Raw genomic sequence first — 18277 nt, 5'->3', positions numbered from 1 at the left:
TACTAGAAACTTGTGGGGAACCTATTTGACAGCAGTTGGTGGAGCTGAGGGGAGCCCACCCTAGGACTCACTGCTAAGTATTTACGCTAGACAAAGATTATTATACTTATAGTCCACATGACAAACAAAAGAAACACAGCTGAATTGGGAGAGTGGAGGGGGCAGGGCAGAGAGTGGCAAAAGCTACATGTTGAACAGTAGGAAACTAGGTAGGTGATTATTTTCATAGACTGGATTATGAGACATAAATGAAAAAAAATCTGCCAGAAATTCATATTCTAAAGTGGATAGATTCCACAAATAGAAATAAAATGAGTTAGCTGAGGCTCTGGCTCCATTAATAAAGGGCCTGCTGAGCAGACATGAGGTCCTGAGTTCAAATCCCCAGAATCTATAGAAAAAACTCAGTGGTGCATGCCTGTAATCCCAGAGAGATAGGCAGAAGCCTGGAGCTTGGTTAAGCAGCCTAGCCACACCTATGAATTTCAGGATAAGGAGAGATTCCTCTCAAAAGAACAAAAGGTGGAGTACTGAGGAGAGACACCAGACATCCACCTCTGTGCTTTCTATCTGCAGGCAAATGTTCAGATACCCACACTAACAAGTATCACACACACAACACATCGTAGACATATAGAAGAAGCAATATTAGTTTAATTGGTAGAACAAGCACACACAGCACACCTTTTTTCCCAGAAGATTTAGAATATGCAAAACAATATAGGGTATTGATTATATCTAGCCAAACGCAATCTAGTTGTGGAGTCTTGAAGCTCCTGGGAATAAACAAGTTCTTCAAGGACAGGATTTCCTCTAAGGAGCAGTGTCGAAGAAAAAGGTAGCTGGGAGATCTGCAGAAAATTTAAGAGTCCACCATGCTTCAATTTAAGGCTCACATTAGGCAAACAAATGGTCACTGTATTATTCTTTATTTCTTCATATATAGCATAAATATTTTATACTATTTTTTGGTTTTTTGTTTGTTTGTTTTTTGTTTTTCGAGACAGGGTTTCTCTGTGCAGTTCTGGCTGCACTCTACAGAGTGGCCTAGAACTCAGAAATCCACCTGCCTCTGCATCCCAAGTGCTGAGATTAAAGGTGTGGGCCAGCACTGCCCGGCTTATAATACCTTTTTTGAAAACTAAAAATGTTAATCTATATATACAAGCAGAAGAATATATAGGGATTGTGGGGGAAGAGCAATTTAGAATTGGTTTCCATTTAAGAAACTATGAATTCCAGTAAGTTCTAAAGAATTCCCCAACCCACTTCTTTTTGAGAGAAGGTGCCATGTATACTGATCTGGAACTTGTTATGGGTAAGGAAGACCTTAGACATCTGATCCTCCTGCCTCCACCTCCCAAATGCTGGGATTTGTGCAAGCTCTCTACTAGCTGAGCCACATCCCAGCCCTACAGTTCTCATGTGGGGCATAAGGGGTGTACCACTTTCCTTAGGGTGACGTAATAAATCGTCACAAACCCGATGATTAAGCCATGGGTTAAGTTAGAGATGCCTCTGTGGTTAAAAAGCACTTGTTACTCTTGCAGAAGGACTGGCTTCAGTTCTGTGGTGGGTTTGAATATGCTTGGCCCAGGGGGTGGCACTGTGAGGAGGTGTGTGTCACTGTGGGCATGGGCTTTAAGACCCTCATCCTAGCTGCCTGGAAGTCAGTCTTCTCCTGGTTGCCTCTGGAACAAGATGTAGAACTCTCAGCTCCATCAGAGCATGCCTGCCTCAATGCTGCCTTGCTTCCCACCATAGCAATAAAGGACGGAACCTCTGAACCTGACAGCCAGCCCCAATTACATGCTGTCCTTTATAAGAGTTCCTGCGGTCATGGCGTCTCTTCATAGCAAGGAGACCCTAACTAAGACAAGTTCTCAGTACCCATGTGGCAGCCCACAACTGTCTGTAACTCTGTCCCAGGGGATCCAATGCCTTCTTCTCTCCTCTGGCATTTACATGCACATGGTACACACACACACACACACACACACACACGTTCACACACAGGCAAAACATTTATACACATAAAGTAAAAATAAGTAAATATTTTAAAACGTAACTCAGATCTGTTCTTTCCCGTGCTCTCCTTTTCAGACTCAAAGGGAAAATGTGTCCTTCCTTTCTTTTCTCCAGGTGTTGGTGACTCCCAGACTCTGAAGATTTATAGATTTATAGTTGCGCAAATATCAGTCTCTGGTCTGTCTGAAGGTGAGCAGCTTTACTGTGTCTCTGCATCCGCAGTGCGCTGCTTTTCTCTGATAAGGACTTCAGTCATAGAATTCAGAGCCTGAGCCACCATGATAAGGCCTCGAGATCCTTAATTTAACAGCATCTGTCAAGACTTTGTTGCCAAATAACAGCACACTCACAGGTACTAGAGGATTCATTAAGCCTCAGGCATATTTTTCAGGGGACACAGCTCAACGCATTATCAGGGATGTGTACCTGTTACTTTACTTTCATTGGTGAAAAATCAAGTGTAAGAAATTGAGATGGCAGCCCAGTGGCAGAGGCAGGCAGATCTCTGTGAGTTCAAGGCCAGCCTGGGTTACAGAGAGGGTTCTGGTACAGCAAGGGCTACACAGAGACCCTGACTTGAAAAACCAAAAAGGAGGAAGGAAGGAAGGAAGGAAGGAAGGAAGGAAGGAAGGAAGGAAGGAAGGAAGGAGAGAGAGAGAATGCACTCCCATGTACGAGAGAGAGGAAGAGAGGGGAGAGAGAGAGAGGGGTGGGGGTGGGGGGGAGAATTGAGATGGTTAACATTGTCAGCTTTGTAGTACCTAGAATCACCAGAGAGATGGGTCTCTAAGTGTGCCAGTGGGATTATCCTGATTGATTTAATTGATGAGAGAAGACCCATTACTACCATGATCTTGGGACAGGGATTCCTGACTGAATAAAAAGAATAAAGCTATCTAGCCACGGGGTCTCTGTATAGTAATAGGCGATACAGCCTGTCATGGTGGGGAAATCATGGAAGCTGATGACCAAGGTGACTGGTCACATTGCATTAAGCTCACTACCACCATTTTTTTTTTTTAAAACAGGGTTTCTCTGTGTAGCTCTGTCTGTCCTGGAACTCACTCTGTAGATCAGGCTGGCCTTCTCTCTCTCTCTCTCTGTCTCTCTCTGTCTCTCGCTCGCTCGCTCGCTCACTCTGTATATGTGTGTGTGTGTGTGTGTGTGTGTTAGGGTTTTATTGCTGTGAAGAGACACCATAACCAAGGCAACTCTTATAGGGCAAACATTTAACTGGGGCCGGCTTACAGGTTCAGAGATTCAGTCCATTTATCATCATAGCAGGAAGCACAGCAGCATCCAGGCAGACATGATGCTGAAGGAGGAACTGACAGTTCTACATATTTTATTTTATTTTTAGCTGTTTTCTTCATTTATACTTTAAATGCTATCCCCTTTCCCAGTTCCCCCTCCACCCCACCTCCCATCCCTCCCCCCCTCCCCCTGCTCCCCAACCCACCCACTCCAGCTTCCTGGCCTTGGCACTCCCCTACACTGGGGCATAGAGCCTTCACAGGACCAAGGGTCTCTCCTTCCATTGATGAAGTTCTACGCGTTGAATCGAAGGCAACCAGTAGATATTGACTTCCAAGCAGTTAGGAGGAGGGGCTCATTGCCCAACCCCTGAAGTGACACACTTCCTTCAATAAGGCCATACCTCCTAATAGTGCCACTCCCTAGGCAAGCATATTCAAACGACCACAGAGTGTATGTGTGTGTGTGTGTGTGTGTGTGTGTGTGTGACTGCAGCAATAGGAATTAGCCACGTGGATTATTTCATATATAAATGGCTCAGCAGTGAAGAACATTTGTTCTTCTCCAGAGCTCACCATGTTGGGCAGCTCACAATCCCCTGTAACTCCAGTTCTAGGAGACCTCCTGTTCTCTCTAGCTTTAGTGGGTCCCTGTACTCATGTGACCTATACTCACAGTCACACACATACATACTAAAATAAATCTTTAAAATATAACTACATGCCAGGCACATGCCTTTAATCCCAGCATTTGGGAGGCAGAGGCAGGCAGATCTCTGAGTTCGAGGCCAGCCTGGTCTACAGAATGAGTTCCAGGACAGCCGGGGCTACACAGAGAAACCCTGTCTCAGAAAATCCACATGTATATAAACAACTTTTGCAGTGTGGCATTGTGACATCTAAGCATTTGGAGTAACTTGCTTAGACTTTTTAATTTTGTCAGCCCCATAAATCTTGTGCTGTTTTTTGTTTGTTTTTTGTTTTGCTGATTTTGCTGATGAGACTTGAAACCAAACTCATTATGAAATTCTAGAGTTTTGAAACTCCAATGAACTTAGAACATTTGGCTTTTATTGTTCGATTGTTTGTTTTTAATGAGGGCACATAGGAGTGATTTCATAATTAGGGTTGGCCAACTAGTTAGTTATTAGCTAAGTAGGACAACTTCAGTACTGAATGTCAGGTTTTCTGAGTTTGTTCACTGCATTAGTATTCTAGGCTAAGCCTCTGTTAATAGCTAACGCCTGTTAGGTGATTGCTGCGTGCTACTGTGTGTGCTAAGAGCTTTCTGTTTTCCTTTTTCTTTTTAAAGATTTATTTATTTTAGTATACAACAGCTGTCTTCAGACAGACCAGAAGGGCACCGGATCCCATCACAGATGGTTGTGAGCCATCATGTGGTTGCTGGGAATTGAACTCAGGACCTCTGGAAAAGCAACCAGTGCTCTTAATCACTGAGCCATCATTCTAGCCTGCTAAGTGCTTTCTATATGCATCCCTCATTATATTTTAAGGGACATTTAAATCTCAGGGTCTAGGGTCTTATACATACACGTATGTCACGGGGGTAGAAGCCTGAGGCACACCTGGGCATGTTGTGAATAAAGTTGGGAAGCTGAGAGAGAGGAATGTTGTCGCTTAGCTCTCTTGCCCCTTAGTCCTCAGCCCATGGAATGATGTCTTCCACATGTAGAGGGAGTCTTTCCCTTCAGTGTGTGTGTGTGTGTGTGTGTGTGTGTGCACGTGCATGCGCGAGTGTGTGTGTGATAAAGTTCCACATGTTACACCGTGGTGTTTACTTTTTCTTATGCCTCAAGAGAGCTCTGTTTTACGCAGTTTTCCTGTGTCTTGGGACTCAAGAGCGTTCTCATTTGGCAGTGTTCCATGAACTGCTGGAGGCCACGCCCCTGCTGTTCTTCTTTCTTGGTTCTCTCTCTCTTGAAGGTAAGCCCGTGGAGAAGAACCTCTGCAGGGACAAGATATTTAGGGTGGATGTTTAATAATAAAAATGTTTTCCTATCTTGAGTCTAAGTCACTTTACTGGGGTGGCTGACCTGCCTGAGTTCCCTTTGGGTCAGAAACTGCAGTCTCTGGCATTTCACACCTCATCATAAAACAGCAAAAGATTGAGAAAAGGATTAATTGCTAGAGCCTTTCCCCTTTTGCTTGTCAGGCTAAGGGGAAGTTTGGAGCAATAAACTTTTATTGAACCAGAAGAAGAGAATCACAGTCATAGAAGGAAAAACTTTTACACGAGCAAATATGGATTAAATTCACATAAATTCATATACAGATTCATACACACATTTATAAATCTCCATTTAAACCAGTTGGGCCCAGCTTTCATTCTATCTCATGATTACATACTTACACACACACATCCATACTTACATATGCATATGGAGCAAAAGACCAAGCACCAGTGCAGAAAGAACTCACTCATTCTAAATAAAGAATAAACTTTATTTTAAAAGATAAAAGATTCTTTAGATAAAGAATGAACTCCAATCTTTATTGCATAGAGAAAGAAAAAGCTTCTATCCTCTTATTGCTAAATGTATCAAACCCAAGTCTGTAAGAAGAAAGCATTGTCCTCTTTAATAAGACTAAACCTGACTTGCTATTAAGAAAAGACCCGTTCTGTCCCATGGTAAGGAGAGACCTGGCTGCTCCTTCTGCTCTCTGTGGCTTCTTCTTTTTTCCTCTTTCGCTCTGCATTCTGCATATTGCTCTCTTAGTAGTTTTTTTGTTTGTTTGTTTTGTTTTTTTTGTTTTTGGTTTTTCGAGACAGGGTTTCTCTGTATAGCCCTGGCTGTCCTGGAACTCACTTTGTAGACCAGACTGGCCTCGACCTCAGAAATCTGCCTGCCTCTGCCTCCCGAGTGCTGGGATTAAAGGCATGCGCCACCATGCCCGGCTTCTCTTAGTAGTTTTAATTGCCTTATAATTTCTGAGTTATCCCACTCTGCATTTTCCTTCTTGTCTTGCTCTCTCCTCTTGCTCTGATGTAGCAGTGCCCTTGCTCCCCATGCCACACTTCCAATGCCACACTTCCAATCCCACACTCCCCATGCCACACTCCCAATGCTATGTTCCTAATGCTCTCTCTCCAACATTATATCTTCCAAGGTGATCTTTACCAGTCTTTTGTACTTTTTCTAGGAGAATAGATCACATGGTTTTCCAGCCCCCCTTTTTACTAGAAGTTCAAACATAAATTGAATAAGAAGCTTACAACCGAGAATGTTTACACGCATATCCATTAAAAATAATTATCTGAATAAACATCCATCATCTGTCACCAGTTTCCACAGGTTCATGGAGAGATAAAAAACATAACTTTTGTAATTAAGTTATTAGTGAAATTTTGTATAGATAAACCCAGTCAATTTTTTGTCTTCTGTCCTTGCACCTACAGTAAATTGTTATAGTCTCCTTTCAATGACCTTTGGTTAATGGTTTTACAACCTCTTGGAATGTGTGCTAAGTTGTAGATGCCTGCTTGCTATCTCAGAAGCAATTAACTCATGACACTTGAAGCCTGGCAGAGTTCTCAATGCAGTTTTGAAGTCAGAAAGGATTTAATAGCACTCCTAGTATAAAGGAACTTAATAATTACTAGTCTAATTTTAGGAATTCTTACAGGATCATCATCCATTTGTCTATATAGCATCACTACAAGACAGTATATCTTCATAGTTCTGCAGAAATCTGCTCAGAAGGGTAGGCTAACACCTAGTGATTTATATACACACACACACACACATATATATATATATATATACATATATATATATACACATATATATATATACACACACACATATATATACACATATATACACACACACATATATATGTACACACACATTATATATATGTGTGTGTGTATACATGTGTGTGTGTATATATATACATATATATATATATATGTATATATATTGGTTTTTCGAGACAGGGTTTCTCTATGCAGCCCTGGCTGTTCTAGAACTCACTTTGTAGTCCAGGCTGGCCTAGAACTCAGAAACCACCTGTCTCTGCCTCCCAAGTGCTGGGATTAAAGGTGTGTGCCACCATACCTGGCTGCTCATATATTTAATAGTACCAGAAAAAGCATATTAATAGCAGGAGTCTTTCCTAAAATGAAATTCTCCTCAGCCTTGTCTAAAGGAACAAATCTGTTGTAGATTTTTTTTTTAATCCATGGCGGACTCATCTCAGGAAGATCACCTGCTAGTTTTTTAGCTTCTTCTAGATGGCTCCTGGCATTGAATGTAGTTTCCTGCTAAACTTAATGAAGCTATGGCCCGAGTCACAGAGCCCACTAATATAATATACCAACAGGTATCATCCAAACGAAAGCTCTGAGTCACGGTGCCTACTAACACAATACAGCAACAGGTATCATCCAAACGAAAGCTCTGCCTCTACTTAGCATTATTTCTTTTTAAAAGATTTATTTTTATTAATGATACATTTGTGTCTGGCTAAATGTAGGTATGTGCAGAACCCTGTGGAGGCCAGAAGGGGGCATTGGATCCCCCGGAGCTGGAGTTATGTGACTGATGAGCTTGGATCTGAGCTGGGATCTGAACTCCACCCCTCTGTCCTCGCTGAACTCCCTACCTCCCAGCCCCTCGTACTACTTCTTTACTATGTACTTTCAAAGGAATTAGATACCACTTTACATACATGAATGTATTTAAAACTCTTTAGGATAAGTGCTACTCAGTAATTTGTTTCTTAACTAGGTCAGGACATATAGATGTAGACATGGCATGGATAGATGGCGAGGAGCCAAACCTCAATCCGTGCCATAGGAGGATTAAAAAAAAAAAAAAAACCTCCACCAACAGGAGAGGTGAACTTATGACTCACAGCCTAGTGAATGACTGGATGGGCACATGGGTTCACCAGCATCTATGGTACCAATGGCCTCAGTGGACACTATGGACCAGAAGCAGGTAGCAGTTTGGGGCAGTTTAGCAATCTAGATGAAGGGCTCAGCATCTTATATAGCAAACAGTAAACAAGTTGGTCTCCATCCCCCAGGCTTTCATGGGTTTTCATGATGTGGTGTTTGTTGTGGCCTTATTTTGCTGCTTCGGTAGCTAAGGGAGCACCTTGGGCTCCCAAGGTCAGTTCCCCCTGAAGTTGGACATGTCCTGGGTCCCACAGAGAGACAGTCTCACCCTAAATCTCATGCTCTCCATTGCTGTCTGGTAGCCCTTCCCAGGCAAGCACTCTGGGCATATTTAAATGGATATCTGTTACAAAGATTCCCTTGGCTCTTGTCATCTCAGAGGAAAGAATTCAGTCAAGAGACAGCACGGACGGAGTTTATTTAGCAAAGCAGAGCAAGCCAGCCAAACAGATTGAAGTGGATTGTCCCAAGGGGGGATGGCGGCACAGTGAGTCCTCTGTTGTGGATTTTAAGTAGTTTGTTTTAAAAATGGATATTTATGAGGTGGGTGGCACATTCACAGGTAAGGTGTGACTCTTTCCTTTACAAAGCATACAGGACTCTTCCGCCAAGATGATTCTACCCAGGACGCTCTAGCAAAACCTATAAAGAAAAAAAGGGGCCAAAACCACGGTGTGAATTACTACGAGGTTTCCTTGTCTCAGATAGTTGTCGTGTCACCATGCAAAGTATCTGAAAAACAAAAAAACAAAAAACAAAAACCAAAAAACCAAAAAACAAAAAACAAAAAACCAACCAACCAACAAGGTAAAGCAGGAACGGTTTCTTTTGGCTCACAGTCTCAGGGTTCATTTCAGTCTGTGAGCGCTGAAGCAGCAGCTAATGTCAGATGTTGGGAAGCAGAGAGAGATGGATGCCGATCCTCAGCTCTGGTCTCCTCTCACCTGGTCCAGGACCTCAGTCCACAGAAAGGTGGCTCCTTTTGTGGGATGAGTCTCCCACTTCAATTAACCTCATCACCTAGACTGACTCGCCAAGAGCCTTGTCTGCTAAGTGATTCTAAATCCCATCAGGTTGACTCTGTTTTGTGCTAGGCCTCCATCTTAGTACTTAACGACTGTTTGCCCTAGACTCAAATCCCTGGAAGGTTAGTTCCCAGAAAACAACCTGACTTAGTGACTCTCACCCAAAGAAAAGTACAGCCGTAACCATCTGTTTTGTTATCATGAGGATATGACTAACTCCTGGTTTTGTTTTTGAGGTTGTTTCTACTTCTTGGCTTCTGATACTTGCTTACACAGACACCCAAGGACTCTGTTGGGTTGCCTGGACCACATAACTTGGCAGATCAGACCCACTTTCTGCTTGCTTGCACAGATATCAAAGGTCCTCTTGTGGTTTTCCCATTTAAAACCCATCTCTGGGGGGGATGTAGAGATGGCTCAGCAGTTAAGAGCAATGGCTGCTCTTCCCTTAGGCCCTGAGTTCAATTCCCAGCAACCACATGGTGGCTCACAAACATCTGTAATGGGGTCTTATGCCTTCTTCTGGCATTTGGGCATAAATGTGGGTAGAACACTCATATAAATAAATAAATAAACAAACAAACAAACATATAAATCTTTTTTTCTTTTTTTTATTATTGGATATTCTTTATTTACATTTCAAATGCTATCCCCAAAGCCCCCCATACCCTCCTCCTGCCCTGCTCCCCAAAATAAATAAATCTAAAAAAAAAAAAAATCTCTGTACCCTTCCAGCAGGACACATCTGCGACTTGGCTTTATGGGTGTCAAACAATAGATCCTGTATTTAAAACTGGATCGAGTCTGAGGTTTTTATCCCAGGACTCTCAAAGTCTCTAACACTAATTATCATATCCCTTTTTCTTCATGCTCCTCAGCCTATCCCCGGTCACTCAGAGCAAACTAACACATCTAAGTAATTCCGTTATACAAATGTAACACTATGCAATTTCCGGAAATGCAAAGTCCACAGCAAACATTGTTAACAGTTTGCACAGCTCTATGACGTTTTCCCCCTCAAAGATTTCTAGAATGCTCGCAAGATACTGGAACATGATTGAATTCTCACAGGGGCCCCACCCTCACAATTCCCATCTCCGCTGTGCAGAGTACCCTAAACAAAGTTTCAGTTCATCAATTGCATAGGTGAGTTATCTGATGGTCAAGCTCTGGCCCCCAGAGCGAGGCACCCGAGGCATCCGCGGGGCGCGCAGCATCTTGCAGGAGCCAGCGCGAGGCGCCTCGCCCAACTTCCTTTGTACTCTCAACGGCTGAGCCCCGAGTAGCAGCAGAGACTGAGGGCAGCTCTACCAGAGCAGCCACTGTTGGGACCCGCTTTGGTGGTCTAAGGTTCAAGACAGCCTCCCACCAGTTTGCAGGCAGGTGAGTGAGTGGTGGACGCGAAGCTTGGAATGGCGAAGCTTGGAGTGGTGGATGCTGAAACTACCACCTGGGAAGTGCGGGGCTCCTGTCAGGTGCTGGTGAGACCTGTCAATCCACGTCTTAGTATCTTACTCCACAACCCCGCCAGCTCCTTTCAAAAAGTGAAAGTTAGAAGTTAGTGGTGAGGCACCTGGTAGTAAATGTATGTATGGTGGGGGTGTGGGGGACGGAGTTGAAGGAAAGAAACAAGGAGGGATGGGGAAGGAGAAAGAAAAGAAGCCAGGAGGGAGGGAAACAAGCTGGGAGAGAGGGAGAGAGGAAAGGAGAGAGGAAAGGAGGGAGGGAGGGAGGGAGGGAGGGAGGGAGGGAGGGAGGGAGGGAGAGGTTCAAAGGACCAAACCAAACCAAACCAGGGCTGACGCCATGGCTCAGCATTTAAGAGTACTTGCTGGTTTTGCTGAGGGCCAGAGTGGTGTTCCCAGCGCCTATGTTCGGAGCATAGGCATGTGGAGACTGTTCAGGCTCTTCTGGCCTTCACAGGCGCGTGCACGTATTTGCCCTTGCTTGCAGGAACACACACACACACACACACACACACACACACACACACACACACCCTTCCTTTCAGGCTTGTTTTCCATTCTTATGCTTAATAGCAATTCTCCCACAGCTCAAACTTCTCATCACAGAATTCACCTAAATTGCTGAGCTAGCTGTGGCTTTTCTGGCTTCCCTGCCTTTGTCCCCCAACAGGACCCACCTTCTTCACTTCTGCATAGACCATACCCCTCTTCCTTCCTTTTCTTCTGTTAATTTATTTTATGACTCCGGGTGCTTTGTCTGCACGTATATCTGTGTACTACCTGCATGCCTGGTACCCACAGATGCCAGAAGAGGGCATCAGATCCCTTCAAACCGGGGTAATAACCGATTGTGAGCCACCCTGTGGGTGCTGGGAATCAATCTAGGTCCTCTGGAGGAGCCACCAGTGCTCATAATTGCTGAGCCATCTCTCCAGCCCCTGGATCCAACAGTCTATTGACATTAACCCACGCTGGCTGTATTTAACAGTGCATCTTGCCAGTTAGCTGCTTTCCTTTAGAGGGGCTCTTTACTTTGAGGTGTAGCTGTGAGATCAAAGAGAAACTGGGGACTAATGGCTAACTGCGGTGCCTATTAGCATACCAAATAGGCTAATTGTGTAGCATGTTAGCTTCCCACTCTCAACCTGTGTTCCCACTCTCAACATCACAAATACCCATTGCAGAGTCCATGCTGGTATACTGGCTCTTCACACCATGCCCCCTACCCTAAACTTCTCCCCCTCAAGGGGCTTGCCTTCCCTCAGCTTCTCTTTACTGCCATTTTAGCTATGTTCCTCACAGACCCCTCTTGGGCCCCTCTCCTTTGTCTTCCTCTAGATCTTCCTGTTTCTCTCTTGTCCCCGCTTCTCCCTCCCCTCCTCTCTTCCCATCCCATTCAGTCTACTGGCCATCTTTAGTCTATTACTTTCTCCCCCAGCTCTGGACTCTTCCACATGCCTCTGGCGCGGTTCTCCTTCATATTTATAATAAAAATTTTCTTCTCAACCATACCTCGGAGCAGTCATGCTCCAACAAGAGCCACAGCACCCAAACACGCAGAGGACTCACAAACACCGGGAAAGAATTAATGTAGTCACAGTTGGGGATGCGGAAATGGGTACCAGAGAAAACAGTGGGATGTTATTGACTCTGTGTGCAGCCTGCTCCTCCAAATTATGGGGCCTTTCTATTTTCTGTTACTTCTGAAAATGACCAGGAGGTAATGTTATAGGAGTTCTCTGAACTTCCAAATTAGAATTGAGAGTGGGGATTGGATGGGATTATATGTGGTAAAAGGTGAACAATTCCCTATTTGTGCTGTGTTATGTTTTTTCTTTTCTTTCTCTCTCTCTCTCTCTCTCTTTTTTTTTTTTTTTTTTTTTACCTTTTTCCTGGACTCAGTGTGTAGACCAGGCTGGCCTCGAACTCACAGAGATTCACCTGCCTCTTCCTCCTGAGTGAGTGCTGGGATGAAAGGCTGTGCCTCTGCCCCAGGCTATGTTGTATTCCTGAGGTCAGTAGAGTGTGAATGCTTGAGATAAACTCTTAGAGAATTTTAGGTCCAATTTTTTTTTCTTCAAGATTTATTTAGTTATTTCCTGTATGTGAGTACACTGTTGCTGTCTTCAGACACACCAGAAGAGGGCATGGGATCCCCATTACAGATGGTTGTGAGCCACCAGGTGGTTACTGGGAATTGAACTCAGGACCTTTGGAAGAACAGTCGGTGCTCTTAACCTCTGAGCCATCTCTCCAGGCCTTAGGTCCAAATTTTTAATTTAAGTTTTAATTATTTTATTTGCTGCAGGGCATTAAGCCTTCGGCCTTGCATACAGAATTCATCACAAGTATATTATCACCAGCATTTTAATAAATTTTAATTTTTTGTTGCACTCTCTGTGTGTGTGTGTGTGTGCGCGCGCATGTGCCTGTGAGTGACACAGCACCTACATAGGCCTCAGAGGACAACTCTCACGGTTCAGTTCTCTTGCTTTACTATGTAGATCCCAGAGATCAGACTCAGGTCCTCAGGCCTCCTGTCAAATCTTCTTTTCCAGATGAGCTATCTTGCCAGTCTTAGACCTGACATTTTAAGTCCTAAGAAATGTGGAGAAACAATAAGCATACACATTCCATACTACTGTGTGTAACATACACATAACACAGGTAATAGCATGTATACACTGTTTAAAAGTACACAGGAAGTCATAATACTGAAAAATAAGCCTCTCTCTAGTCTCTTTCACTCAAAGTGACAATTGCTAGTAATTAACTTTGTTTCCTCTTTAAACAGCTTATCACTGCATTTTAAAACTAAACAAGCATCAGAGAAGTGCAATTTTATGCAGTTTTATACATGCAGCATACATTTGTGTCATCACACAGTGAAAAGCTGCTAAGAAAAAAAAATTTGCCAGTGGTGCATTTATATATTTTTAATTTAATTTTTAATATTTATTTATTGAAACAGGGTTTCACTGCATAGCTCTGACTATCCTAAAACTCACTCTGTAGACAAGGCAGGCTACACTGGAACTCACAGAGATCCCCCTGCCTCTGCCTCATTAGTGCTGGGATTAAAGGTGAGTACCACCATGGCCAACTTAATGAGAGCATTATTTATTTATGTATTTCTTTTTTTTAAAAGATTTACTTATTTATTTTATGTATGTGAGTACACTATAGCTGTACAGATGGTTGTGAGCCTTCGTGTGGTTGTTGGGAATTGGATTTTAGGACCTCTGTTCACTCAGGTTGGCCCTGCACCCTGTAGCTGACTTCAGACACTCCAGAAGAGGGAGTCAGATCTCATTACAGATGGTTGTGAGCCACCATGTGGTTGCTGGGATTCGAACTCAGGACCTTCGGAAGAGCAGTCAGTGCTCTTATACTCTGAGCCATCTTGCTAGCCCTATTTATGTATTTCTTTACTTATTTGTTTGTTTATTTAGTACATTCACACACAAATATATAAAGCACATAGTAAATTCATTTGTATTTACTGAGGTTTTTCTTTCCCTTTTCAATTACACAACCTACTAAAAGTTTCAGTACAGTTTTGAGAAGATTTATATATTTGTGTGTGTGTGTGAGTCTGTGTGTGCGTGTGTGTGTGTAAGAGAGAGAGAGAGAGAGAGAGAGAGAGAGAGAGAGAGAGAGAGAGAGAGAGAGAGAGAGGAGGGGAGGAAGGGAGGGAGAGAGGGACAGGGAGAGGGACAGGGAGAGACAGACTCTTTAGGTGCTTGTGGAGTTCAGAAGGCGACTCTGGATCCCCTGCAACCCGAGTTACAAGTAGTTGTGAGCCACCATGTACAAGCTGAGAGTTAACCTCAATTCTCTGTAAGCACAGTCAATGTTCTTAACCACGAACCCATCTCTCCAACACCCAGAGGAGAATTTGAAGTAGCAATGTGGAATGATTGATGTAAGTTTGGAAGGATCCCTACACGGACTGGAGAGTTGGCTCAGTGGTTAGAGCACTGGATCCTCTTGAGGAGGACTGAGGTTTGATTCCCAGCACTCACGCTCATGGCGGCCTGCAGGGCTCCAGTCCCAGGGATCTGTAGTCCTCTTCTGAGATCTGCAGGCACCAGGGATGCGTGTGGTGAACAAACATACCTGTAAGCCAGAACACGGATGCACATACAAATAACAAAATAAATAAATCTAGAATAAGATTAAGTCATTAATTAGAAAAGAAAGATCACTGTTGTCTACTCAAGTCACTGGGAAAGACCCATGACCGCTCTGAATGCTTATTACCGCCAAAGTGTGCAGTCGAAATCAGCATGTTTGAAAGCCTCCTGTCGTGCCCAGCTCGGAAAGCACATGTACACAGGTCTCAGTGGTCAAAAACCACCAGAGGATAAACTGTGTTGGGCAATAATGCTTTCCCGAAAATTTTAAAAATTGAATGTGTGCTTCCCCCTGAAAAACAGTGTTCATTTGGAGATGGGAAACTCATTGAGATTTATTACATACTGATTTCTTAGCGTGTAGTATGACAATCAATTTTAGCTTTTCTTTGAAGTGTAAATAATAACAGCTAATTAAAAGAAACTGCAAATCATTTGAGAATAATAGTTCTTTTCTCCCTGTTCCTCCTCTTTCTCTTCTTCCTCTCTCTCTCTCTGTGACAAAAAAAAAAAAAAAAAAAATCTTGCTTTATAGCCCTGAAATATGCTATGTGGAGCAAGCTGGCCTCAAATTGTAGCAGTCGTTGTCCTCAGCCATGTGGGTGCTGAGCTTGGGAGTGTGTCTCTGTGTCTAGCCTGGAGAATAATAGGTTTTCGCTTCTCCCATTCTTTTGTGGAACTGGGGATTAACCTGGGACCTCATGCATGTCAGTCAAGCGCTCCACATTCCTAGTATGAGAGTTCTTTTTCATTTGTTTATTTGTTTTGTTTTTTTTTTCGAAACAGGGTCTCCACACAGCCCTGGGTATCCTAGAACTCATTCTATAGAGATCAGGCTAGCCTGACACTCACAGAGCTCCATCTGCCTTCCTCAGTGTACTGAGATTAAAGGCATGTGCCACCGTTCCCAGGGTCTGAGAGGTCTTGCTTGTGATTTTTGTTTTCTCTTGGGACTTCTGAAACAGATTCTCCCTGTAAAACACAGGCTGGCTTTGAACTTAAGATCTTGTTGCCTTAACCTCTTTAATGCTAGGATGATAAACGTGTGCTATCACACTTGACCAAATGTCTAAACAGTCGGAGCCACTTTTGTTTGGTTCATTTTAAGATTTTATGTTTGTATATGAAATGCTTTGGCTGCATGGTTGTCAGTGTATCATGTGCATACACCTGTCAAGGTTAGGTTAGAAAAGGGCGTTAGATTCACTGTGATTGGGCCTAGCGGTAGTGTGTGGCACCATGCGAGTGCTGGAAACTGGGCAGCCAGCACTCTTAAACACTGAGCCATCTCTGGTTGGTTTAAGTTTAATTACATATCTGTGTGTATGTGCATGTGAATGTGGGTGCTCAGGGAGCCCAGAAGGGAGCACTTACTCCCCTGGATTACAGGCCATTATAAACCACACAACGTGGATGATAAAAAGGGAGTCATGTTCTCTGCAAGAGCTGAATCTGCTGCTAACCACTGAGCCCATGATCTAGTCCTTTGACAGAACCTTTCTGGGAATCCAAACTCCAGCCCTACGGTTTTTTCAGAAAGTGCTCTAACTGCTTAGCCCAGTCCCTATTTATTTATATTCGAGATGGGGTCTTGGAAAAGTAACTTTCATTCACCTGATGTAGTTGTCTCCAAGGCTTAATGCCTCCGTTGGCTAACCTAAACCCAGTCCTGGAAGCTTCTAGCCTCCATACAATCTTATCTAGGCCTAGAAGGTTTTCAGCCTCTGAGACTTAATGCTGAATAAGCTCACCGTTTCTAGATCTTTCTGAATGAATTCTTGTTGAGTAGTCAACTCAGCTGTTGGGGCTCAAACTCCTTTGCATGCTGCTGACTGATTCCATCTGGCTTCTCTCAGCCCCTCCTGAATTGCTCTGCTTGGCCTCATACTAACGTTGGCAATGTGTTCTAAGCTTCTGGCTCCTCATTCTCAGGTTCATTCTGTCTTGACCTGTATCTAGCTTGTTCTCGCTACAACCTGCCTCCGTACAACTGTCCCAGGAAAACGGTCTCCTTCTTTCTCTTTCTGCACTGCTCTCTAGTAGCTTCCCTTTCCTCTCTCTCATGAGAGTTGGGCTTATCCTATTCTGTCAAAATCTACCTCTGATTCATCACTTTGTCTGCCACTCAGTTAGACATCACTTTCAAACATGGTTGCATGCTGGGCATGGTGGCGCAGGCCTTTAATCCCAGCACTTGGGAGGCAGAGGCAGATGGAATTCTTAGTTCGAGGCCAGCCTGGTTTACAAAGTGAGTTCCAGGACAGCCAGGGCTATACAGAGAAATCCTGTCTTGAAAAACCAAAACCAAACAAACAAACAAAAAACCCATGGCTGCTTCCTTCTACAAACTACCTTTACCTTCATTGTTTGGGATGAAAGGTGTGTACTAAGAGCATGTCTGTATTCCAGCCAGAGGGATTAAAGATGCATGCTAAGGAGCCACATCACTACTAGAGACAAGTATTTTTCGGCAAATGACACAGTCTTGGGGTTCAAGTATGATAGAATATCCTGCAACAGGGTCTCACTATAGTTCAGGTTGGTCTCATATTCATTTTGTATCTGAGGGTTACCTTGACCTTTGAATCCACCCTCATCTACATCCCAAATTATATTACAGGCCACTACCACTGCCTTATGGCTCACTTAATTTTTAAAACCACTATATAAAGCAGCAGGATTCATAACAGCATTTTATTTATTTATTTATTTTGGTTTTTGAGACAGGCTTTCTCTGTATAGCCCTGGCTGTCCTGGAACTCACTTTGTAGACCAGGCTGGCCTCAAACTCAGAAATCAGTCTGCCTCTGCCTCCTGAGTGCTGGGATTAAAGGCATGCGCCACCACGCCCGGCTCACAACAGCATTTTAATGACCCAATTCTGAAATGGTATAGTTTTCTAATACCAAAGCAAAATCAAGTGAGCACTTAGCATTGAGAAAAACAAAACAAATGTATGCGTCTGTTGTCACCTTTAAAAATCCCCCTCTTTAGGCTTGAAACCTTAACTTGTGCAGATACTGTGGTAAAGAAGTAGATGATTTTGTTAACTGTCTAGCTTTAAGGTGTCCTACTGTGCTCTCTGCTGCTTTGATAAACCCCATGATCAAAAGCTACTTGAGGAACAAAGGGTTTATTTCATATTTTCAGATCACAGTTCACCACTGAGGGAAGTCAGGGCAGGATCTCAAACAACAGCGCTGGTAGAGACCATGAGTGAAAGCTGCTTACCGACAGCAGTCTTGCCTGTTTCTAGTCTTAGGATGAACTACCTTTCCTATACAGCCCTGGCCCAGCAGCCTAGGGATGGTAGCACCCACAGTGGACCCTTTACCATCAATTAACAACCAGGAAACTGTTCTACAAACATGCCCACAGGCCAATCTGATATAGATAACTCCTCAGTTGAGATCCCCTCTACCCAAAGTGTGTCAAGCCAATGACC

At 43.6% G+C, this 18277-nt stretch overlaps 1 protein-coding gene across 1 annotated transcript in view; it reads left to right on the top strand.

Annotated features, from left to right (window-relative positions):
- Nucleotides 1–10523: 10523 nt before the first annotated feature.
- Dnah8 (dynein axonemal heavy chain 8) overlaps nt 10524–18277 on the top strand; it is a 253171-nt gene continuing 245417 nt past the window's right edge. Inside the window, exon 1 of the mRNA XM_085832623.1 lies at nt 10524–10613. The gene's annotated coding sequence lies outside the window, so the exon portion shown is untranslated. The remainder of the gene's footprint in view (nt 10614–18277) is intronic.

This window comes from Mus caroli, unplaced genomic scaffold, assembly GCF_978045245.1.
Source record: "Mus caroli unplaced genomic scaffold, Mus_caroli_1 scaffold_18, whole genome shotgun sequence".
Taxonomy (NCBI): Eukaryota; Metazoa; Chordata; class Mammalia; order Rodentia; family Muridae; genus Mus; species Mus caroli.
The sequence above is the reverse complement of the archived record's forward strand: the minus strand, read 5'-3'. Positions and strand labels throughout refer to the sequence as shown.